The sequence below is a fragment of the Schistocerca gregaria genome, chromosome X (genome assembly GCF_023897955.1).
Source record: "Schistocerca gregaria isolate iqSchGreg1 chromosome X, iqSchGreg1.2, whole genome shotgun sequence".
Taxonomy (NCBI): Eukaryota; Metazoa; Arthropoda; class Insecta; order Orthoptera; family Acrididae; genus Schistocerca; species Schistocerca gregaria.
The window spans coordinates 96,584,149-96,597,109 of NC_064931.1; the positions used below are offsets into that span (position 1 = coordinate 96,584,149).

The 12,961-nt window shown below is 44.4% G+C and overlaps 1 protein-coding gene across 1 annotated transcript in view; it reads right to left on the reverse strand.

Annotated features, from left to right (window-relative positions):
• The window catches only part of LOC126298816 (neurogenic locus protein delta), a 1,242,617-nt gene that overhangs the window by 1,199,987 nt on the left and 29,669 nt on the right, over positions 1 to 12,961 (reverse strand). The gene's annotated exons all lie outside the window — the stretch shown is intronic.

A 12,961-nucleotide genomic window follows, 5' to 3' on the forward strand; every position in this document is an offset into this window, starting at 1 on the left:
CACGGCGAGGAAAGGTGCACTGCCGAAAAATTACGCCAACCTACAGGGCGGGTAACTGGGGCATTAGCGGCCACAAGGCAGAAAAGACCGCTGGTTGTACTTCACTAATAAGAATAATACTAAATTCAATTATGAATAATCAATAGAGAAAGACAGCTGCAATATTTCACCACCTCGAAACACTGCACTCGTTGCCGCCAGGCTCAGCGACCCTGGGAAAAACAATCCGCCAACCAAAGACGAGATCTCAGAATAGTCGAGAGTGCGTTAACAGTTAACTCTTCAGTCAACTTAAACGCCCAAGATTCGATGTGCAGCGAAGTCGTCGGTCTCGCAGCTTCCCTCTCCTCGATCCGGCAGTGGCAGCACGCCTCCAGCGGCCCCGGCTTTCCCTGGCGCTGCACGGACCTGCTCGCTGCTGCGCCCCCAACCTACCTGATGTCCGTTCGCTACTCCCCCCAAATCCAGTACGTAGACAGAATTAAAATAGCTACTTATTCAAAACCACAACATACCCACGGATTCTGGAAAACAATTCCACCAATAACTCACAATATTAAAACCAGTCACTGTGAAACAACGCGGACGAATTATAAGTCGGCTCAAACACAGAGGAGCCAGAAGCGGTCGGAAGACCAAATGCACGTCGTCCACTGAGACGACCGACCGAACGACCAACCAACGGTCGTCCCTACTCAAGTTTGGCACGGGAAAGATCCCAATACGAATCGTCGACTGACGACTTATTGCCATGAGGTCACTTCGACGGGCGGACACACACACACACAAAGGTGAAAGTTGCACTACTCAAATATCACGGTCCATTCAACTAAAACTCCCTGAATCCGGTCCTTGAAGCGGTCGTACACTCTCGTGACCGCATCCTTCCCTTTGACAGTGCATGTGTGTCGCCAGCTGTCGGGTGAGTGCAGGCTGTCCGCACCTCACTGCTACTTCGTGTCAACTTCACTCACTCGACACACGACGATTCGGAAATACTAGAAACCGCTCTAAAGGTTGTACCACAGTACGCGCTATCGATAAGCACTGCTTCTGCCAATCACGGACAGACAAGGCGAGCAAACGTAGTGGCGCCAGTGAACACACTAAGAAAACGAGACGCCACTATCGCTATTACAAAATGCCAAGCTATGAACGGCATCAAATCGAGCTGGACACGACTCAGTAGTACTCACCGAAACAAGAAAAATAAGTCCAATAAATGCATATTTTTTTACGATAAACACGAGTTTACAGGAGTCGTTCAACGTGGCCTCGATTCATAACAATACACCACATTGCTCTCTGACGTAAGGGATGACGCACTCTTTGAAGTATACACGGATACACGGTTGCTGTTGTACCTGCTGGCATGCATCTAAGACGCCACCCTGTAGTGTCAGCACATCGTTGATTGGCGTGTCCCATAACCAAAAATATAGGGGACTGAGGTCTGGGGAAAGGTGAATCCCCCCCTCGCAATCCAACGACCCCGAAAGTCTGAGTCAGATATTTGCGCACATTGTGATGAAAGTGCGCTGGTGCGCCATCATGCATGAACCACATTAATATACGTTGCTGCAATGACACAGCCTCCAGCAGCTTAGGCAATACGTTAATGTGAAAGTCCAGACAATGTGTCCCAATTAACCTTTGTGGTAGCACGTATTTCCCTAATAATCCATCGCGAAGTACGCCTACCCATACATTGATTGAGAATCAGTGTTGATGCCTTCTTTCGTGAAATGCTTGAGGATTTACAACTGTCGCCGGCCGGGGGGGGGGGGGGGGGGGCAGCGGTTCTAGGCGCTACAGTCTGGAACCGCGCGACCCCTACGGTCGCAGGTTCGAATCCTGCCTCGGGCATGGATGTGTGTGATGTCCTTAGGTTAGTTAGGTTTAAGTAGTTCTAAGTTCTAGGGGACTGATGACCTCAGAAGTTAAGTCCCATAGTGCTCAGAGTCATTTGAACCCTACTGCAAGTACAAAGTTTAAGTAATTTTTGGATAAATATGTATGTGTTCATTTGTGAAGATGTGTGTGTGTGTGTGTGTGTGTGTGTGTGTGTGTGTGTGTGTGTGTGTGTGTGTGTGTCTGTTACAGGAGTACTTTTTTGCCTTATTTTATTTATTTATTCCTACTACATTCTGATAGGGCTGCCTCATTTGAATACTACAGTGTGATTGGCGGGAGAGAAGGAGAGGGAAAGGGTTCAAATCACATCTGGGCTTGTTACACTTATTTCTTTTAAATTTAATTTCTTTATTTACTGGAGCTACATATTATAACTGAAGTCTCATTTTAATACTATGCCTAGAAGAGAACGGTCCATTGACACACAGTCGCCGGCCAGTGTGGCCGAGCGGTTCTAGGCGCTTCAGTCTCGAACCGCGCGACCGCTACGGTCGCAGGTTCGAATACTGCCTCGGGCATTGATGTGTTATGTCCTTAGGTTAGTTAGGTTTAAGTATTTCTAAGTTCTAGGGGACTGATGACCTTAGAAGTTAAGTCCCATAGTGCTCAGACCCATTTGAACCATTTACAACTGTCAGTGTATGCTGGTGATGGAAAGCCACAACACCCTCGCTTGTGAACCGTGCCTCATGGGTAAATAAAATCTTGGATGTGAACCGTGGATATGTGGCACACTTATGCAACAGCCATTGATAGAACCGCCGTCTGCCGTGATGATCTTGTGGCCTTAGGGTCTGAACTCGCTGTAGATGATATGCGCCCGTCAACTGTTCACGATGTATCCCGTAGATTACGCCTTCTGCTGCTGATAATCGTCGCACACTAGTCACAAGGGTTACTTCCACGCTCCTCCATGTCAGGCGTGCCAACTGTGCGGGGCCTTCCACTATATCTTCCGCGGCCGGCCGGGGTGGCCGAGCGGTTCTAGGCGCTACAGTCTGGAACCGCGCGACCTCTACGGTCGCAGGTTCGAATCCTGCCTCGGGCATGGATGTGTGTGATGTCCTTAGGTTAGTTAGGTTTAAGTAGTTCTAAGTTCTAGAGGACTGATGAACTAAGAAATTAAGTCCCATAGTGCTCAGAGCCACAATATATCTTCCGAGGTGCAACGGTTCCTGTGTCCCTCAGACGCTGGAGAAGTCTACCGAACAGCTTATCAGATAGCACTCTGCGCTGTGGATATTTTCCAGAGGCTCGCAGGCTGCGTCCATTTGGTAAGCCATAGCAAAATATCATTTCGGGCATTCACTTGCCGAGTAGCAGGCCTCCATAGCTAACAAGTGGTGTAAGAGAGAAAATGTAAATGTAGTACACCATTCGTACATACGAACAGCGCAATAACGGTAAACACATAAGTGAAACCGCGTTTGGAAGAAGGTAAAACACCATGATACATACCCAGAGTTGGCAGTACCGTATAATTAGGCACACAAACACAACGAAAACTAACGTACCCTACAACACGACTCGAACCACACAACTGACTGCAAACCTCTTAATAGTACGTAGAGTACTGTGAATAAGACATCATAATACGCTGCCTACACATTTGACGGAGCGCCAACGCAACGACTGGTCTAATTTCCGCAACCATGCGTCGCGCACCACTTCCTGAAGGGGCTTTTCATTCATTCTAAGCTTCCTTCACACTATGTTGCATACCACCAGAATGTGGTTTATAGAATCAACTGAGCCATATTTCTGTTTTCCAATTTCAATCAATGTTTGCCCTAAATTTAGGAAGCCTATATGCTGCTAAATGGCGTCAGGTTCTTAGCACACATTTCCACACACTTGTCATCCGCTAATTCTGTCCTGTTTCAAAATACTTGCGGAGTGAGGAAACTGCTGGTCAAACGTACGAACGTGTCGTAACACACTCGAGCTTCCCGAATAAGTATTTAGTAACTTTTTACATAATTTGTGTTCCGAGACACCTACCGGTTTATTTGAAGCTGCCTCATAAATTCACGACAACTTTTCCCCTGCTGGACTTGCGCTCCATTTCGTGACTTGCATAAATTCTCCGATTCTGAATTTCTCCTCATTCTGCTTTAGGTGTGGTTTGTTCATTTTCCTGCTCCCACAGTTGTGGTAAATGAACTGCAGTGAAAATTCCTACGCATACATATACCTGGCAAGTTATGTTGGATTCACAGGTGCAGCACGCTGAACGAGTCCCGTGGCTAGCAGAAAGCCATGCTGGTTTGCTTGAATCATTGTGCTTCGAAATACATGTACTCTTGTGCCTCTGTTGCGGGATGATGAGCTGTTTTAACGGTTGCGGCGGAGATAGGGGCAGGCAGACGGAGCATGAATTAGTGCACATCTGGCTATCACATAGGTCCATTTCCAGTAGTTCCAGTTATCACTTAGTTCTCGGACAGTCATGATCCAAGTTATCACCCAGTATTTACCAGCAGTAAACTTCTCAGTTCTTTACAATTGCCTACAAGTTATCTGCACTGCCGACCAGTTTAGACGACGGACAGTTTACGCAGTGAGTCGAACATTACAAGAGCGTGCTGAAAAGTAATGCTTCTTAATTTGTTATGGGAAAATTCTTGAAGCTTTTAAATGAAACAAACGTTACTAACAGTCTGTATATTTATTCTTCATATCTGCCTATTTATATATTTCAACATAGTCACCCCGGCGACGAACACGTTTCTGCCAATCCGAGACCATCACTGCAGAATGTCTGACTTTGTTGGCGGAGCCACGATCTCACCTCTGCCTATACCGCTTCATGACCATCAAAGTGAAGCCCTGGAAGGTATTCTTCAAGTTCTCAAAACAGATCAAAATGGGATGGGACTAAGTCGGGACTATATGGAGGATGATCAGCGGCAGTGAATCCAAAGCGACAGACTGTTACGGATTTCGTAATGCTCGTGTGTGCTCTGTCATTGTCATGCTAAAGAAGCATGTGTTCTTTGTGTCGACGATCTCATCGAATTCGAAACTCAGTTATAGTACGCAGTTTCTCGCGCACCAACACAGCTACGGTACACATCGCCATGTCACACGCTACAATTCGGAGTTCTCTAGCGGCAGAGGGTTGCATATATGTAGAGATGAAGAATAAAGAGGAAGAATGTTAATGACACTTGTTTTATTTAAGAGGCTTTAAGAGTTTTGCATAAAAAATTTGGAGGCATTACTTTCCAGTCCTCCCACGTTTTTAAATGATAGTCAAATTGCTTACGTTTTGAGAGTTCTGAACTGCATTTAATTAGTTAGAAATCATCTACTGTGTTAGGTTAGATTAGGTTCATTAGTGCCACGCCTACTCAGAGCAAAAGTTGATTATAGATTTTTTTATGCATATTATTTTTAAAAAATGATTTTTGTTGCACTCATAATTTGGCACTTGTAATTCTGTTTTAGAGATATTGCCCTGTTCCATATAGCTAGGTATGTTTGTGGTAGAGGGTTTCTCATCCCGCTACCTTTGTGCTGGACACCTACTTTAGAGGTACAAAACGGAAAATAGACATGAGAACACAGAAGTCATGTGGCCAAGAGGGCAACAAGCTGGAGCACCATCATGTTTTAGCCAAATAACGTTTCATATCAACAAAGACATGTCTTCCAGCAGGGCAAGGAGGGTCACCCCTAGCAAGTACAGATAATTCTCACCTATGAGGTGTTGTGTAAGGATAACTGATCCTATGAAGTGGTCGCCAATAACCCCTGCCCACATACTGTGGCTGAGGTGCCGTTGATAGTTCACTGGCACTATACCGTGGGTGTTCTCCATAGCCCACATGTGAGTTTTGAGAAGACTGATGCTGTCAACCTTCGTAAATGTATCCTTATCTGTGAATAGCATGGACGACAGAAATCCCAGTATCATGGTGCCATTTGCGATGAACCTGTGCCAAAACCATTGCTACGGACGCAAGTCCGTAGGTAATAATGCCTGCACGTTTTTTATGTGATACGGACAGTGGCTGTTGTCATAGAGAATGTTCCACATTGTCATCTGGATTACCTCATGCTATTTGGCAACCTGTTCGCTTCTGATACCAAGATCGCTGTTAAGAGAGGACGAGACACGCTCTCATTATTCTTTATATTCAAGGGTACAATTTATGGTTCATTTTACACCCAAGATATCGTTTTAGTGAGATGAGAGGAAGTTATACGCATGAGCAGGCATTGGTGGGAGCATGTATGTTGTTAATGTATGCGGATTCTTTATGGTGACTCTCCTTTGAATAGTATTTTTATGGAGTTGAGAACAAAAAGGCAGTTTGGTCATTTAACACTAATTCCAGCAGTGGACGTTTGAGACTTGAAAGCCACATGCAGCTATTAGGGAAAGGAACATCTTGTAGCGCTTACCAGAGACAATATGCCGCGTCCAAGAATTTCTAGCACCAGTGTACAGACAATACGTTCGGTCGAAGAGGCGAGAAAGCAGCCTACCTGTTCAGTTCCTCTTGCTATAACAGGGGCTGGAGGTCCGAAAGAAATATAGATCGCCCGCCTAACGTGTACCGATAGTGTTGTAAATGCCCTTTCTGAACAGGGATGGTGACCATAAAAATTCGCGAATTCCCATGTTCTCCATGGACTCGACGCTATTGAGGGAGCCACCAGGTGGTGTCATCCCTCTGCCCACAAAGTTTTTTGGGAAGCTTCAGGCCTTCAAAAAATTATAGAAAGAACACAACATTTATAACAGCTGTGAAATGATCTATATTGGGACACAAAAGCACTTCTCATAGTTTAGCCGGGGTATCTGGTCAGACACGCGGTAACGTTCGGACTGTCCAGATAGAGACCTCAATGATAAATGTGTTGTTCACTTAAGAGTTATATGGAAACTCAAAACACCCTGCCTAAAGTAGCTGTGGGAAAAACAGCCGGCCGCGGTGGTCTCGCGGTTCTAGGCGCGCAGTCCGGAACCGTTTTGCTGCTACGGTCGCAGGTTCGAATCCTGCCTCGGGCATGGATGTGTGTGATGTCCTTAGGTTAGTTAGATTTAAGTAGTTCTAAGTTCTAGGGGACTAATGACCACAGCGGTTGAGTCCCATAGTGCTCAGAGCCATTTGAACCATTTTTGTGTGGGAAAAACACGTCAGGAGCACAACGTCTCCTCTCCGCACGGGAATTTACAAGTCAGGGATTGGCTTCTTCTTCTGAAAAGAGAAGAATATTGTTAACTTTGACTAGGACTTGCCAATAAATGGAGCGGATGAGTTAGAGGGGAGACATGGAACTCGTGGAGTCTTATAATTGTCACGGAACTCTTGTAGGGGAACTCTTGTAGGTGTGGTTGTGGGAGTGGGTTTTTGGAGTTCATCGAGTTCTGAAGGGAAGTGAGGTGTGAAGATAATTGGTCTTCTAATTCAGTCTGAATCAGAAGACCCATTTCAGACTGGAGTCTGGAGTGGGTCTTCTGATTCAGACTCCAGCCTGGTGAGGATTCCGGTTTTGACTTTTGTTGTGTGAGGGTTGCTCTTGAGACACTTGTCCAGAACCTGACCTTGTACTAACACTGGTGTTGACTGGGGAGTCTGTGGTGAGGACTTAGCTATACCCACACTTTAGACCTCAGTCATCCCACACAACTCGCTGTGCCAAGGGTAATGCAGACACAGAAACAAGGCATCCAAATTCTCAAACGTACGCAGAACCACCTAGGAAATTTCACCTTAATGAGCACGTGATCAGCCTAGTAGTAAATAGTTTGCAGTTTCTAAAGTTGCAGATGAAGGTGCAGGCATCTGTGTGTAAAATATGTTTATGCCATAATACCCATGTAGTGCGTAGTTTTATTGACGATTAGCCCGCATCTCGTGATCGTGCGGTAGCGTTGTCGCTTCCCACGCCCGGGTTCCCGGGTTCGATTCCTGGCGAGGTCAGGGATTTTCTCTGCCTCGTGATGGCTGGGTGTTGTGTGATGTCCTTAGGTTAGTTAGGTTTAAGTAGTTCTAAGTTCTAGTGGACTGATGACCATAGATGTTAAGTCCCATAGTGCTCAGAGCCATTTGAACCATTTTATTGACAATTATACCGGATGTTACAAAAAGGTACGGCCAAACTTTCAGGAAACATTTCTCACGCACAAAGGAAGAAAGTATGTTATGTGAACATGTGTCCGGAAACGCTTATTTCCCATGTTAGAGATCATTTTATTACTTCCCTTCAAATCACATTAATCATGGAATGGAAATACACAGAAACAGAACATACCAGCGTGACTTCAAACACTTTGTTACAGGAAATGTTCAAAATGTCCTCCGTTAGCGAGGATACATGCATCTACCCTCCGTCGCATGGAATCCCTGATGCGCTGATGCACCCCTGCAGAATGGCGTATTGTATCACAGCCGTCCACAATACGAGCACGAAGAGTCTCTACATTTGGTAACGGTGTTGCGTAGACAAGAGCTTTCAAATGCCCCCATAAATGAAAGTCAAGAGGGTTGAGGTCAGGAGAGCGTGGAGGCCATGGAATTGGTCCGCCTCTACCAATCCATCGGTCACAGAATCTGTTGTTGAGAAGCGTACGAACACTTCGACTGAAATGTGCAGGAGCTCCATCGTGCATGAACCACATGTTGTGTCGTACTTGTAAAGGCACATGTTCTAGCAGCACAAGTAGAGTATCCCGTATGAATTCATGATAACGTGCTCCATTGAGCGTAGGTGGAAGAACATGGGGCCCAATCGAGACATCACCAACAATGCCTGCCCAAACGTTCACAGAAAATCTGTGTTGATGACGTGATTGCACAATTGCGTGCGGATTCTCGTCAGCCCACACAGGTTGACTGTGAAAATTTACAATTTGATCACGTTGGAATGAAGCCTTATCCGTAAAGAGAAAATTTGCACTGAAATGAGGATTGACACATTGTTGGATGAACCTTTCGCAGAAGTGTACCCGTGGAGGCCAATCTGCTGCTGATAGTGCCTGCACACGCTGTACATGGTACGGAAACAACTAGTTCTCCCGCAGCACTCTCCATGCAGTGACGTGATCAACGTTACCTTGTACAGCAGCAACTTCTCTGACGCTGACATTAGGGTTATCGTCAACTGCACGAACAATTGCCTCGTCCATTGCAGGCGTCCTCGTCGTTCTAGGTCTTCCCCGAGTCGGAAGTCATAGGCTGGAATGTTCCGTGCTCCCTAAGACGCCGATCAATTGCTTCGAACGTCTTACTGTCGGGCACCTTCGTTCTGGAAATCTGTCTTGATACAAACGTACTGCGCCACGGCTATTGCCCCGTGCTAATCCATACATCAAATGGGCATCTGCCAACTCCGCATTTGTAAACATTGCACTGACTGCAAAACCACGTTCGTGATGAACACTAACCTGTTGATGCTACGTACTGATGTGTTTGATGCTAGTACTGTAGAGCAATGAGTCGCATGTCAACACAAGCACCAAAGTCAACATTACCTTCTCTCAATTGGGCCAACTGGCGGTGAATCGAGGACGTACAGTACATACTGACGAAACTAAAATGAGCTCTAACATGGAAATTAAGCGTTTCTGGACACATGTCCACATAACATCTTTTCTTTATTTTTGTGTGAGGAAGGTTTCCGGAAAGTTTGGCCGTACCTTTTTGTAACACCCTGTATGGTTGGGAGTGCTTTGAAATGCATATACGAGCGTTGGAACTTTAATAGTGGCAACTATTTATTTACTGCTCGCACAAAATGGGTACGTGTTTCAAAGTTTTGCTGACCTTCAAAGTAGTCACCAGCATTGTGTATAACCCGTGCCAACGATATGGAAGTCGTAGGATACTCCTAGCAGTACCAGTTGTGTTGACAGTTTGAGCGGCGCGGTCTATTGCCTGACGAATTTGTAGCAGTTCTGAAGAGAATGCCGTGAAGTGTTTCCTTCAGTTTACAAATCGAGATGAACTCAAGAGATCTTAAGTCAGGGGAGTGCAGTAATTGGTATAGCACTTGGCAGCCCCATCAGTCAAACAAATCAGTAACAGCTTGCACTGTACGTGCTTGAGCATTACCCTGCAACATGATGGTCAGGTCCTGCAGAAAGTGTCATCACTTCTGTCTCTAAGGTGGTCGTAGGTTGTGTTCCAAAAATGAACTACTGTTACTGATTTGTTTGACTGATGTGGTTGGTAAGTGCTATACCACCTACGGCACCCCCATGACTTAAGCCCTCGTGAGTTCCACTCGATTTCTAAACTGAAGAAAACACTTCACGGCATTCGCTTCGGTACTGCTACAAATTGGACGGGCGATAGACCGCGCCGCTCCAACTGTCAACACAACTGGCACTGATAAGAGTATCCTACGACTTCCACATCGCTGACAACGGGTTATACACAATGCTGGTAACTACTTTGAAGGTCAGTAAAACTTTGAAACACGTATCTATTTTGTACGAGCTGTAAATAAATAGTTGCCACTATCAAAGTTCCAACCCTCGTACAATAATATCTTAATGTATAGCTGCTCTCTGTGGGTTAATATCTCGATGTATGGCTGCTCTCTGTGTCACATCAAAATAGTAAAGGCAATAATTTCAATCAACATTATAGTTTGTATATTTCCTAGTGAATAACATGATGCACTATCTCTGTCCTTCCCAAAATGGTACTTGAGAACAATTTTAAAGCGGAAACACTTAGTTTGAGGATGTGTTGTGACTAAAATCGAGAGTACGCCAAGTACTTACATTCAGCCTCTCTATTTGCCTGCTTAGCGTACTATTTTAGATAACATGTACTGTTCTGAGACTACAGGGCTGGTGAGGTTAGTTTTACGACATCGAATTATTAGGTCTACATTCTCGAACGATAACTGTCATGAGGTGTGTATATCTAGCACTGAGATAAATAATTTAGAGCATTAATTTGGGATATAACATATATGTGGAGTTTAACTTGAAGTTTCTTTTACAATGCAGATGTATTTTTACAATATTGTGATATCACATTAATTGATTTTAGTCTTATAGATCTTTTTCGTGTATTAACTTCGAGTAGGTCCTGAATAGTTTGTGCAAACGTTGCACTTTCTGTGATGCATACGTATTGTAAAGATATTTTAGATTTTTTACAACATGTTAGACGTGGAAGATTATTGATTGACGACTATGTTGCGTTTCTTAACAGTCAGACCGTCTGTTGGTGACAGTGAGAACTACTATACATCGTTCAAAGACCAAACCATCAACGTTTCTAAAGTGCAGCCATCTGTTGGTGACAGTAATAACATCAAAGAAATCATCTTACAATGGCCAAATATTGCTTATGTTAAACAGTTAGGAAATCTGCTGGTGACAGCCACACTCGTTTTCTGCAGTACAGCCATCTGCTGATGACAGCAATAACTTGGGTGTAAAGCAGGACCTGCTTTTATTTCACATTTTCAGGGTTTGTGGGATAGTACTTAAGGTAAAACTCATTGAATAAAATGGCTCTGAGCACTATGGGACTTAACATCTGAGATCATCAGTCCCCTAGAACTTAGAACTACTTAAACCTAACTAACCTAAGGACATCACACACATCCATGCCCGAGGCAGGATTCGAACATGCAACCGTAGCAGTCGCGCGGTTCCGGACTGAATCGCCTAGAACCGCTCGGACACCGCAGCCGGCTAAAAGTCATTTAGAGTTGAAAATGACATTGACTAGTGTGACAGGTCTGCAAGTCCTTAAACGAATTTTTGAAAGTCAGTAATGCATACACCAGTGACAAAATTTTCAGCAATTCATATACTTTATTGTATGAGACCTCAAAGCAATAGTGTGTTGAGGTCATGATTCCCAGAATGGCCTCAGAGATAAGAAAGTGCTGATTCTGGTGTCAGTGAAACACAACATGCACAACTGTCTCATCTGTAATGTGATGCTGGGAAATAAGTGCTGACAGATGCTGAGTCAGCGTTTTCTGCCAGAATGCACACTGCCTTAATACTCAACTTTCTCCATATACTGTTTTTAAATTATTATACGGGCCTTGAATGCACAGTTGAAGTGGATTCTTCTCTTTCCAGTAACAGTTTATGTTCTTCTTTGAGGCAGTTGCCTTCGCTGTGTACTTGATCTATCTTTTTTTTAACTTCGACCTCTTCTTTTCCCAGTTTTCCACTTGGACATACAACACATTAATTATGCTTCAAGAAGTAGCATATATAACAGAGTTCGGTTTATGTATGGTTTCCTGACTCACGGGTCGTGTCTCCTATTTAAGATGACCTACATATATTTTCGTTGTTGACGCTATAAACTAACTGCAAGTGGACGTCGAAGCCCCAGTTCGCTGAGTCAAGTAACTGTATGAGATGTCTCTGCGAAAGCTGATGTCCTGGTAAAAATATCATTTCTCCTTCATGAGGAGGATGAAGTCTCACAGTAAGAGGAAACTAAACAATTCATAATAAAAGTTACAGCAGCCTCGTTTACTCGTTGATCGCTCTGGAGAACTGTTAATGAGCGTTCCCATACATTCTCGCCATTAAAACTATTGTCTTCTAGATATACGGCACTATACCTCCACACAGCACACCAGTAGCGGTAACATCTGAGTAACTACATCACCAAGCGCACTTCACTACTGTAAGGAGATGCTGAATGAGGAGGATCCAATTGTGAAGCTGACTTGGATGGATTAGCAGTGTATTGTGCTTTGATGTGCTGCAGTACTGGCAATTCACGTTTTAAATGTATTATTAAACGAATATAGAAGTAGAATAATTAGGGACCGCAATGGTTCGGTCCTACAGTTTAAAAGGACGGAGCAAATGCTGGAGCGTTATTCACCTCAGCTCACTCTGAAGATGGCTAGACGGTATTCAATATTAGAAGAAGAAGCTGAATTTATGTGGTTGCATGCCCGAAACTTTATGGAACAAATAGGGTCCGCTCTACGGAATCACCCTGAAAAATTTCGCATTAAAATCATTTTTTTTTTAATGTTAAACTAACCATTGCTTTCCTTCTGCACTGGGTGCTGCATTAAAGACGCAGTGAGC